Source organism: Aquarana catesbeiana, linkage group LG01 (genome assembly GCF_042186555.1).
Source record: "Aquarana catesbeiana isolate 2022-GZ linkage group LG01, ASM4218655v1, whole genome shotgun sequence".
Classification (NCBI taxonomy): domain Eukaryota; kingdom Metazoa; phylum Chordata; class Amphibia; order Anura; family Ranidae; genus Aquarana; species Aquarana catesbeiana.
The window spans coordinates 24,980,619-24,992,325 of NC_133324.1; positions in this window are offsets into that span (position 1 = coordinate 24,980,619).

Genomic DNA, 11,707 nt, shown 5'->3' on the forward strand with positions numbered 1-11,707 from the left:
TGCATGTGGGAGAAGGGTTTATCTAGTATATTAGTTCGAAGCGACGCTAAATGAGTAAATTTATCTGATATCCATTTGGGTATAAACAGATCCGGGGAAAGATGCGAAAGGACAGTCAAGGGTATTTGAACTGTCTTAGTCAGTAGGTTAGTCCACGTAGAGTCATGTATGGTTCTCCAAGCTTTAATAGAGGCTCTAATTGTTGGTGAGTAGTGAGTAAATTGTGTTTGGTTAGAGAGAGTGCTGAACAACCAGTCTCTAAGATTTTTGCCCGGTGTCAAGTTATTTTCTATGTCACCCCACAGTGAGGAGGGTTCGGTGGATAGCCAGTCTTTTAGTTGGGAGATTAACTTGGCTAAGTAATAGTCTTTTATGTCAATGTACCCCATTTCCCCGGCGTATCTATGTTTGATGAGCTTGATGTGATTACTTCTGGGTTTTTTCCCCTGCCACACATACTGGCTTAGTATGGATTGTAGAGATTATATGTAGGCATGCGAGAGTGGTATTGGCATTGTTCGGAATAAGTATAATATTTTGGGCAAGACTTGCATTTTAAAGGCTGCAAGACGCCCTGACCAGGAAAATTCATGTTTGGATAATTTGGTGGTTTCTCTGAGGAGCATCTGTTTGGCTTCTACATAGTTAGCGGCGAATAAACCTTTTGTGGATTTAGTGAGAGTAATACCTAAATATGTGATTCCTCTGTCCGCCCAAGGATAAGTGAAGTTGTTTCTGAGTAGCATACTAGTTACAGCATCTAGTCCTAGATCTAGTATATAAGATTTGTTTTCATTCACCTTATAGTACGATATGGCACCAAATCTATGCAGTAAATGATGTACCGAAGCCAGGGAAGATAGGGGAATGGTGAGCATAATGATCACATCGTCGGTGAATAGATTAATTTTGTGTTCGATGGATCCTATTTTGAAGCCAGTTATGGACGGATTAGTTCTCATATGTTCTGCAAGAGGTTCCATCATAAGATTGAAGATGAGTGGCGAAAGAGGACAGCCTTGTCGGGTACCATTAGTAATTCTAAATGGTTTGGACAACATTTCAGAATTGTATACTTGGGCAGTAGGGTTTGAGTATAAGGCTAGAATGGCCGATAAAATAGGTCCTTGAAAACCAAACTTGCTCAGGGTCATCTTGAGATAAGACCAGTGGACTCTGTCGAATCGCCTTCTCAGCATCCAAGGAGAGGAGCAGAGAAGGCGTTCGAGTCATTTCAGCTGAGTGGATCAAGTCTATAATTCTACATGTGGCATCGAAGGTTTGTCTACCGACAGTGAAACCTGATTGATCTTTATGGATCAGTACTGGCATTAAGTGTAATAGTCTTGTGGCTATAAGTCTTGCATATATTTTGGTGTCGAGGTTGAGGAGTGATATAGGCCGAAAATTTTGTGGGGAAGTAGGTTCTTTCCCTGCCTTCGGTAATGTGATAACCAATGCATTTAACATTTCTTGAGGGAGAGAGGAGGAGGAGGCAGCCTCATTACACACTTTAGATAAGAAGGGTGATAATATATTACTAAATCTTTTATAATACTCGCCTGTGAGGCCGTCTGGACCAGGGGATTTGTTTGCCGGAAGGGTATTTATGATTTTTAAGATTTCTTGTGATGTGAAGGGAGCATTGAGTGTGGTAAGTTGTGCTTAATTTAGGAAGGTCAATTTCTTCCAAGAATGCTTCTATTTCATGTGTGGAAGGCTGTGTGGTATCAGGATCATCTTTTAGGTTGTGCAATTTACTATAATATAGGCTAAATGCGTCTGCAATAGCTTGTGGTTCTAGTATTTTTCTTTGTGTAAATGGATGAAAAAGATGAGATATTTTGGATTTGTTGTAATGACCTTTTAATCTGTTGGCCATGGCTTTCCCAGCCTTGTTGCCTGTGGAATAATGTGTTGCTTTAAATCGAGTTTGCGCTTTTTCAAATGTATCTAACAGGTGTGCTCTCAGTTCCTGTCTAAGGTGAGTCAGTTCATTTTTTAGAGTAGGGGTTGGGGAAGATTGATTTTGTGTCTCTAGGTTTTTAATATTAGAGGTGAGAGTGTCTAAGAGCTGTGTTCTCCTCCTCCTCTCTCGCACTCACTTGCATAATGATCCGTCTTATGAAAGCCTTATGGACATTCCACAGTGCGGTTGCGTTAGATACAGTCCCCTCATTGAACCTGAAGAATTCTTCCAGGTTGTCCTGGATATAGGCAAAGTGTTTTGGCGAATGCAAGATACGTGGGTTGGCTCTCCAGATCAGTGGACGAGATTTGGATGGCGTGTCCTCTGTTGTTATGGTAACTGGGGCATGATCTGACCATGTTATAGTAGAAATATGAGAGTCAGATATTTTGGGTAAGAGCCATTTATCAACCAGGAAAAAGTCAATCCTTGTGTATGAGTTGTGCCGATGTGAAAAGAAAGAATAGTCCCGTTCGGTGGTGTGATGACATCTCCAAACATCGTATATGTGGTTTGACCTTATGAATGATCCCATGGGCGATGAGGTTCTGCTGATGCGTGAGGATGTGTCTACGGTGTTGTCAGGCACCATGTTAAAGTCACTGCACAAAATGAAATGACCCTTTCTGAAAGCATTAATCTTTTTCATCAATTTCCTTGGGAATCTGATCTGATTAGAGTTAGGTGCATAGACATTTACTATGGTGTATCTGGTATTGTTTAGGGTGCAGTCGAGTGCTAGGTATCTACCCTCTTCATCGATCATGCTGCCATGTAGAGTAAATGTGACTGAATTTTTAATGGCTATCAGAACTCCGTCGAAGGGCCAGAAGTTTTGAATATATGATTAAAATGAACATTGGTACATTTTGGTTCTGCTTTCCTTTCAAAATGGGTCTCCTGGATGCATATTACTTCGCTAAGAGAATCGATTGCGGTGCTCCACATCGACTTTCGTTTGGCTGGGTGATTCAACCCCTTGGCATTAAGTGAAAGAAATTTAGGCATCCTGGATGTGTGGGTGTGGACGATGTGTGTATTGATCTGTACTCACAGTTAGTTGAGTTGAATATCCTATTCGGGAAAGTTGAGGATGTAGCTTCTGTTCTGTGGTCCGGCTTGATGCGCAGTCACTGGTCTGAGCAGTCTCCTGTGCTCTCAGAAGGTAAGAAGGAGAGAAGAGGAATAGGGTATACTGTGGTTAGGCAGTAGAACAGTAAGGGTGAGGGGAAAAACAAGGGTCAGCAGCAACACTGGAACTGCTGATGAACTTGGGGGTAAAAGTTCGTGAACTATCTGCTGCGAGCAGGCGCCGAGACGGAATGTGCTGTTTGAGCATCTAGAAGATGCACGATGGTACCACTAATCTGGTGATGAGGTTTCAGAGTTTGTAGAACGGCTGGTATTGCGGTTGGGGTCTTTAGTTTGCCGTTGTGGACTGGGTTGTAGTATTGCTTCAGTAATGATTCCCCAGTTGCGTAGGAGATGAATTCCCTCCTCGACTGTAGTGATATTGTGTTTCACCCCATTCTTGTTTATGATGAGCTTAGTGGGGAATCCCCATTGGTAGGGGATCTTGTGGTTGATTAGGGGTTTAGTGATAGTGGATAATTGTCACCTCTGTTGTCGCGTAAATTGTGAGATATCTGCATACGATTGTATTTTCGTGTAGGGCTCTGGAAGTTGCCCTAGGTATCTTGTTTTGGCCAGAAGCATGTCTTTCGCGTGATAAAAGTGGATTTGCATCAGGACATCTCTGGGGACACTGGCGGGAAAATGCGGGGGTTTGGGAAGGCGGTGGATACGGTCGATGATAGTTTCCATCGGGGTCAGATCAGGCAGAAGAGTAGCTATCATCTTCCTGGCATAAAGATTGAGGTCAGGTGGCAAAATTGACTCAGGTATGCCTCTGATTTTTACGTTGTTTCATCTAGACCTGTCCTCGAGGTCCGCCATCTTGGCCCTGACCCAGTGGTGTTCATCCCTAGTATGGTCGTGTGCATCAACCAAGTCGTTAACCGTTTCTTTCATGGCCGCCATACGGTGTTCGACTTTTTGGTCTATAAAGGACATTTCAGCTTTAAATGTTGTGAACATGGTGGAGATGTCATTATGTAGTGAACTATGCAGCGACATGAGCATCTCTTTCATTGTTGTATCAGGGACAGGTGTATTAGATGTGGGGAATGCTGCGAAAGGGGAAGTCTGGACCTGCTGTATGAGTATAATGTCCAGAGCAGGGCTTACTTCATGAGTGTGATGATCTGAATCTAAGAGCATCCGCGCTTTAGCAGGGCTGTTGCTCACAGAGGATGAATGTGAGGACTTTAGGAGTGAGGGATTATCATCTGGTGGGGATATTACTTCTTCTTCTGCATCAGGAAGATCTGTGTATGCAGCGGTGCTGTGTTCTGAGGAGCCGCGGGCGCCATCTTGGATTCAGCCTCCGGACGGCACTGTGAAGAAATCAGTCAATTTCTTGGGTTGTCTGTAATCTTTTCTTTTCCTAGACAAGCCCAGTTGCTGCCCTGTTATGTTAGGATCACTTGTGGCCATCCTGGAATTGTGGATTAGCGGTGCTGATGATTGGTATTCCGTTCGGCGCTGGAGCTATCTATTCAGGCATCCATACTGCTCGGCAGTAGCCACGCCCCCTCCTATTTTTTAATTTTTTAATAAAGGACTTGTCCCGAGCCGTGTCTTGTCATTTGTACCACTTTGACACTTTTTTTGTGAAATGGTAGGGGTACATTTGTAGCCCATTACCATTTCACACAGGGGGGAGGCCAGGATCTGGGGGTCCCTTGTTAAAGGGGGCTTCCAGATTCCGATAAGCCACCCGCCCGCAGACCCTCACAACCTCCGGGCAAGGGTTGTGAGGATGAGGCCCTTGTCCCCATCAACATGGGAACAAGGTGCTTTGGGGGGCTACCCCAAAGCACCCTCCCCATGTTGAGGGCATGTGGCCTGGTATGGTTCAGGAGAGGGGGTGCTCTCTCGTCCCCCCCTCTTTTCCTGGGGCCTGTCAGGTTGCGTGCTCAGATAAGGGTCTGGTATGGATTTTTGGGGGGACCCCCACGCCATTTAAAAAAAAAATTGGCGCGGGGTTCCCCTTAATATACACACCAGACCTGAAGGGCCTGGTGTGGAATTTGGGGGGACCCCCATGCAATTTTTTTAAAAAATTTGGGTTCGGGGTTCCCCCTAATATTCATACCAGACCCAAAGGGACTGGTAATGGACTGGGGGGGATCCCATGCTGTTTTTTTCAATGACTTTTTTTATCTGTATTGCAGGGACCGACAATTCATTATAGCCGCAAGTAGTTTTAAATGACTTTTTTTTCCTTTAGAAATGTCATTTTGTGCAGGGACTGTTCTAAACACGGGAAACATGCGCCACTTTACAGGCATACAATAGACACCCCCCACGTATGAAATTTAAAGGAATATTTCACTTTTTTTGTTTCCCTTTAAGCATTTCTAAAATCACTGCTCCCGAAAAAATGCCTGTTTTTTAAACTTTTTTTTGCATTCATACATGTCCCCTGGGGCAGGACCCAGGCCCCTAAACACTTTTTTTATGACAATACCATAGCCTTTCAAATTAGCACTTTTGATTTCTCCCATAGACTTTTAAAGCGCTTTCGAATTTGCCGTGAACACCCCAAATTCGGCAAACAGGCGAACACCCAATGTTCGAGTCGAACTTACGTTCAATTCGAACAATCGGGCTCATCCCTACTCTACACCTGTCTTTAAAATTAGAACTAGCAGCTTGGCTTTAAGTGAGCTAAGTTCCCCAAAGACTCCCAAACGCAACCCATCTGGACCTGATAATTTGATCACATTATGTTTCTCTAGTCTCCTTTGTACCTGGTTTCAGTTAACCACAAAGGTACTGTACCTTTAGTGAAACATAAATAATTTTAAGACTATTACTATTATACTATTAAGACTATCAAAACTCTTTTTTAATCTGTAAAAACTGAAGAGAAAAAAAATATTATCACACCAAATGAACAAAAACCCTAAAATACTGCCCCTTGAACAAATCTCAAACCTGAGATTTGAGTGTATCCACTTGAACCACTTGAAAAACCTATGTGCATCTATATTAAATACCCGTGTACAAATCGTGCATATGTAAAAAAATTGAGTTTGCAACCATATATTCACTACATGTGCAGAAACAAAAAATTGATAGAAAAATGTAGAAAATTATAAAAAAATCACAAAAGGAAGTCCAATGTGCAAAACAAAAAGAACATCAAAGAGTGCTTCTTCCACTGTAGAGATGAACCAACTATACCGACTACGTTGTACACCCAAAGTGCTCTGTAAGTGGCAGAGTGGTTTCAAGTGGTTCAGCGGCACTGATACACTTAAGATTTTTTTCATTTATGGATGTCTATTTACTATGTATTTAAGTAAGCAATAATTAGTGGCCTAGCGCCCCCATCACACTTGTTTCCAATTTGCACTAGAATTTCTATATCTAGCTCGGGGGTTAGCAGCTATATTTACCAATTTATATGTTAATTTTTTTGGCGCAAGGTATTTACTTATTTTTAAAAGCAAACCTGAACCTCATTCCTATTTGTAACACTTAGTTTATATAGCCTTATGAGATATGATGGACCTTTAAAGAATAATAATAATAATAATAATAATAATAATGTCTTTTTTCAGATTCTGGTATCTCGATGCTCGGATCCTTGTTTACCTGGCAGCAGGAAAAAGTTTGGATCTTCAATACATAGATGCTGCTATGAGTGCGTCTTATGTCCAAAAGGAGAGATATCCAACATTTCTGGTAGAGTTTGTATTTGTTAGTAAGTGATTGTTGGACTGGGCAGAAGTTACTGCTGTAGTTAAAGTATATAGTATGCCAAGGAAAAATATATGCAGTTCATCTCTGCAATGTGTGCAAAAAACAAAATAACAATGTCCCCTGAAGTAGATCCAGTGTCAATCAGGATGGCTGCTGACCTGAAAAAGAAAAAAAAAAAAAAGCACATGCGCTGCTTGACTCCCGGCAACTGACATCTCTGGTTCCCACTGACAGTAAATAAACAAAGCTGCGCCAGATTTTTTACTCACCAGTTTTAGTAAAACAACCCCATGTTATGCCCCATACACACGGTCGGACTTTGTTTGGACTTTCCGACAACAAAATCCTAGGATTTTTTCCGACGGATGTTGGCTCAAACTTGTCTTGCATACACACGGTCACACAACGTTGTCGGAAAATCCGATCGTTCTAAACGCGGTGACGTAAAACACGTACGTCAGGACTATAAACGGGGCAGTGGCCAATAGCTTTCATCTCTTTATTTATTCTGAGCATCCACTTGTGATTCCTTGATCAATGGAGAACTTGTTTGACAAGGTTCTCTACAATATTCCTCGCAATGGGGAACAGAAAATGTATAGTCTGTGCTCCCCAGTTAATGAAGGGATTATGGGTAGAAAAACGCAGAATGCCCAGGATGGCAGGAAATTTAGGTCATGTATTCAGCTGATAGTCTCATGGTGGTCAGCATCAAATTGGAGTTCAAGAGGAACCATTTCATGGGTAAAAGGTCCTGACGATTAAAGGTGAACCACCTCCATATCAGTAGGGACAGATTTATTTATTGTTTGGATATTATTGCTTTGGGGAAATTCTATGTCAATAAAATTCCCCCGGGGCCCCAGAGCCCAACAAAGCAGAGCAAGGAATTTCACAGGCTTCTGTGATAACTTTGATGGGGATGACAAAATGAGATAGAGCATTAACTTTTTTTTCTTCATGGATCCATGAGGAGATAGACTAGGTAGTGGAGTTTATTTGTTCAGGCACTATAACATCAGTCCCAGCAATTGTTCTTTTAACTTTATTTTTTTTTTTTTTTTTCTTTTTTTTATAATCTTTATTTATCAAAACAATTTTACAATTTTTTACATATATAACAAAACATATACACATCCAATCAATTAAAAGAACCCATTATTCAAACTCGGAATCTCTTTCCGTTTCTATATTAGTCGTTACAAAATTACTTCATGGATGTGTATCCCATATACTTAACCAACCCTACCATAACCCATCCCCCCATCATACACAACCAAAGAAAGGAAGAAAAAAGAAAAAAAAAAAAAAAAGGGTCTATCCCTCCCTCCCTCCCAAAGGGTCCTGTCCTATTATATTTCATTGGGTTCCTCAATCACTCTGGAGAGCTGTGAAGAGGCTCTAAACTCTCTCCATCTAGACCATATACTTAATATCTGTTTACTTAACCCTTCTTCTAACACTTTTCTCTCTTCCAGGGCACGCATCTCCCCCATCTCCCGCTCCCAATCTACCATAGAAGGCGCACTTGTGCTTTTCCAATTTCTTGCTATAATAGTTCGTGCTGCTGTCAAAAAATATTTCAATAATCCTTTCTTTATATTTTTCAGTGATCCTGGGATCATAGATAACACAGCCACTTGTATATCCGGATATACATCGGTCCCAGTCATAACACTATAAATCTCAAAAATTTTTTGCCAAAATGGTTGGATTTTAGAGCAATAAAACCAGATATGTGACAATGTGCCCTGAGCTTTAAGACATCTCCAGCATTCTTCCCCGTGAACGGGATTTATCCTATGCATATCCACAGGGCATTTATACCATCTGGCTAAGATTTTATAATTTCTTTCTTGGTGTTTTGTAGATAATGAAAGTTTATGGGTTACCATAATAGCCTTTTCCCATTTTTTCCTTGGGATATCTATCCCAAGCTCTGCCTCCCACTTCTTAATATATGGTAACTCCTGAATTTTATTTTCTGAATTCAAATATTTGTAAATTTTAGATAAGACATGGAGAGGTCTATGTTCTTGTATGAAAACTTTCTCTAGTGTTGTCAGGGGCCTATCCAGTTCAGATTCTTTTACCAGAGATGAGATATACCGTTGGAGTAGTCCATATTGCATCCATTCCTTCTTATATTCTCCACCCATAGCTTCCAGTGGAAGGATTCTATTTCCCTCCATTGTTTCTACTATTCTGGTATCTTCACATCTCCTCCATTTAAGGAATGACTTGGCTTCTAGTGCCATTGGAAATTCTGGGTTACTAAATAGTGGGGTCATTGGACCTCTATAAGTAGATCCCAACCCTCCCTTAATCATAATATCCCACACTTTCAAAGTTGATACGACTAAAGAGGGCATAGTGCCCTCCGGAGGTCTCTGCCCTTTTTTGATCCAAGGAAGTGATTTCAATTTAAGGCCAGTGATCTCTTCCTCTAGTTTTATCCATTGTTTACTATCCCTATTGTGGAACCAATCTACTATTCTAGTTATAAATATTGCTTTAAGGTACATTATTATGTCTGGGAGGGCGAGACCACCATCTTTCTTGGTCTTATTCAGCACTATTCTGCTGATTCTGGGTGTCTTGCCCGCCCAGACAAACTGCCCAATCGCTCTACGTAGTTTTTTCAGGATCGTTGTTGCAGGAAAAATGGGAATTGTTTGTAGAATATATAATATTTTAGGGAGTATATCCATTTTTATGATGTTGATTCTACCTATCCAGGAAAATGTCCCTTTTTCATATTTTTGTAATGTATTTATTATTTTTTGTACCATCGGGACATAATTATATTCCTGTAATTTGTTCAAATCTGTGGGGATATATGTACCAAGATATTTAATTGTATTAGCCTGCCATTTAAATGAGAAATCCTTTCTGAGCAGTTCCACCATAGCATTTGACAAATTAATATTCAGTGCCTCAGATTTATTGTAATTTACCTTAAAATTACTCAGTACCCCAAAACGTTTAAATTCTGATATCAAGTTTGGTAATGATATCAGGGGGTTTGTAATATATAGCAGTATATCATCGGCATACACCGACATCTTATACTCTACATCCCCCACTTTAATTCCTTGTATGTCTTTATTTTCCCAGATCGCAATTAATAAATGTTCCATTGCTAGTATATATAGTATTGGGGATAGTGGACATCCCTGTCGGGTTCCGTTTGTAATAGCAATTTCCTCCGATACGCCACCATTTGCCCGAATCTTAGCCGTTGGGTTCTGATATAGGGCCATTATTTTGTCCAACAATACAGGACCCACCCCCCACTGTACCAATGTCTCTTTAAGGAAGCTCCATCCCACCCTATCAAATGCTTTCTCAGCATCTATTGCGAGTAAACAGGATGGGATGGAGCCTCTCTGTGCAAATTCCATCAGTGTGAGTGTTTTCAGTGTATTGTCTCTTGCCTCTCTTCCCTTTACGAAACCCACCTGATCTAGATGTATATATGCGGGCATCATGGGGGTGAGTCTATTCGCGATTATTTTCGAATATAATCTTAAATCAATATTTGTTAAGGATATTGGTCTATAGTTGCCACATAAAGTGAGATCTTTCTCAGGTTTTGGTATGAGTGAGATGTATGCTTGTAAACTTTGTGGGACAAGAGGCACCGATGTGGACACTACATTAAAAGTCCGTTTAATAATGGGAATGAGCTCTTCTTTAAATAATTTATAGAATCTTGGGGTAAAACCATCTGGACCTGGGCTCTTCCCAGGTACTAATGAATCAATTACCCTTTGTATTTCGCTTTCTGAAAATTCCTGTTCTAATTGCGTTACTTCTGATGATGTTAATATAGGAAGTGCAGTTTCTTTAATGTATTGATGAATATCTTGTTGCAATCCCACTGGGTTATCAATAGCCTTATGATTAGATATATTATATAATTTTGTATAAAATGTCTGGAATTCTTTTAGAATCCCCTTTGGGTCATATCTCATATCCCCTACTTCTGTCTTAATCTTAACTATGGGCGAGGTCTTACACCGATTTTGTAGGGCTCTTGCCAGGAGTTTACCTGGCTTATTGCCCTGTTGGTAGTATAGGGAACGATTATTATCTCTTATACGTAGTGTATGCTCATTCAGCAGAGTTTGCAACTCTGTCTTCCTATCTGTTAATTCTAACAAAATATCGCGTGTTAAGCTTTGTTTATGTTGAGCTTCTATTTCCGGTATTTCCTTTAATAATTGAGTTATTCTATTGTTTTTGATTTTTTTCAGTCTGGCTCCATGTTTAATGAATAATCCTCGGATTACACATTTTAGTGCCTCCCATTGAATCGGTAAAGGAGTAGTGTCTCCAATATGATCCTGTGGGAAATTTATTATTGCCTTCCTTATTTCTAGTACACACGCCTCATCGTATAGCAGATTGTCATTAAGCTTCCAGTTTCCTCTAGTATTTTCGCCTTTGAGTAAGTCAAGTGTCAGAAATATTGGCATATGGTCTGACCATATAGCACTACCTATTTCAGCTGATGAAGTGATTGTCACTCCCAGATGATTGATCAGAAAGTAATCGATTCGATGATAAGACCCATGGACATTTGAACGGAATGTGAAATCCTTCACCCCTGGGTGTAGCGCTCGCCAGATGTCGACCAGTTGGTATTTTGCCATAAGTTCTTTAAATTTCTTCTTTTCTTTACTTGTCTGTGCAATCGAGGGTGCTGTGGTATCTACACTCTTATCCAACACAAAATTAAAATCCCCGCCTATTATAGTTATCCCCTCTACCTTTTCCATGAGCTCACTAATCAATTGTGACCCTATTTTAAGCTGATTTTGATTGGGTAGGTATAGATTAATAAAAGTAAATTTTTTACCATATATACTAAGTTTAAGTAATATTGCTCTTCCATCCCTA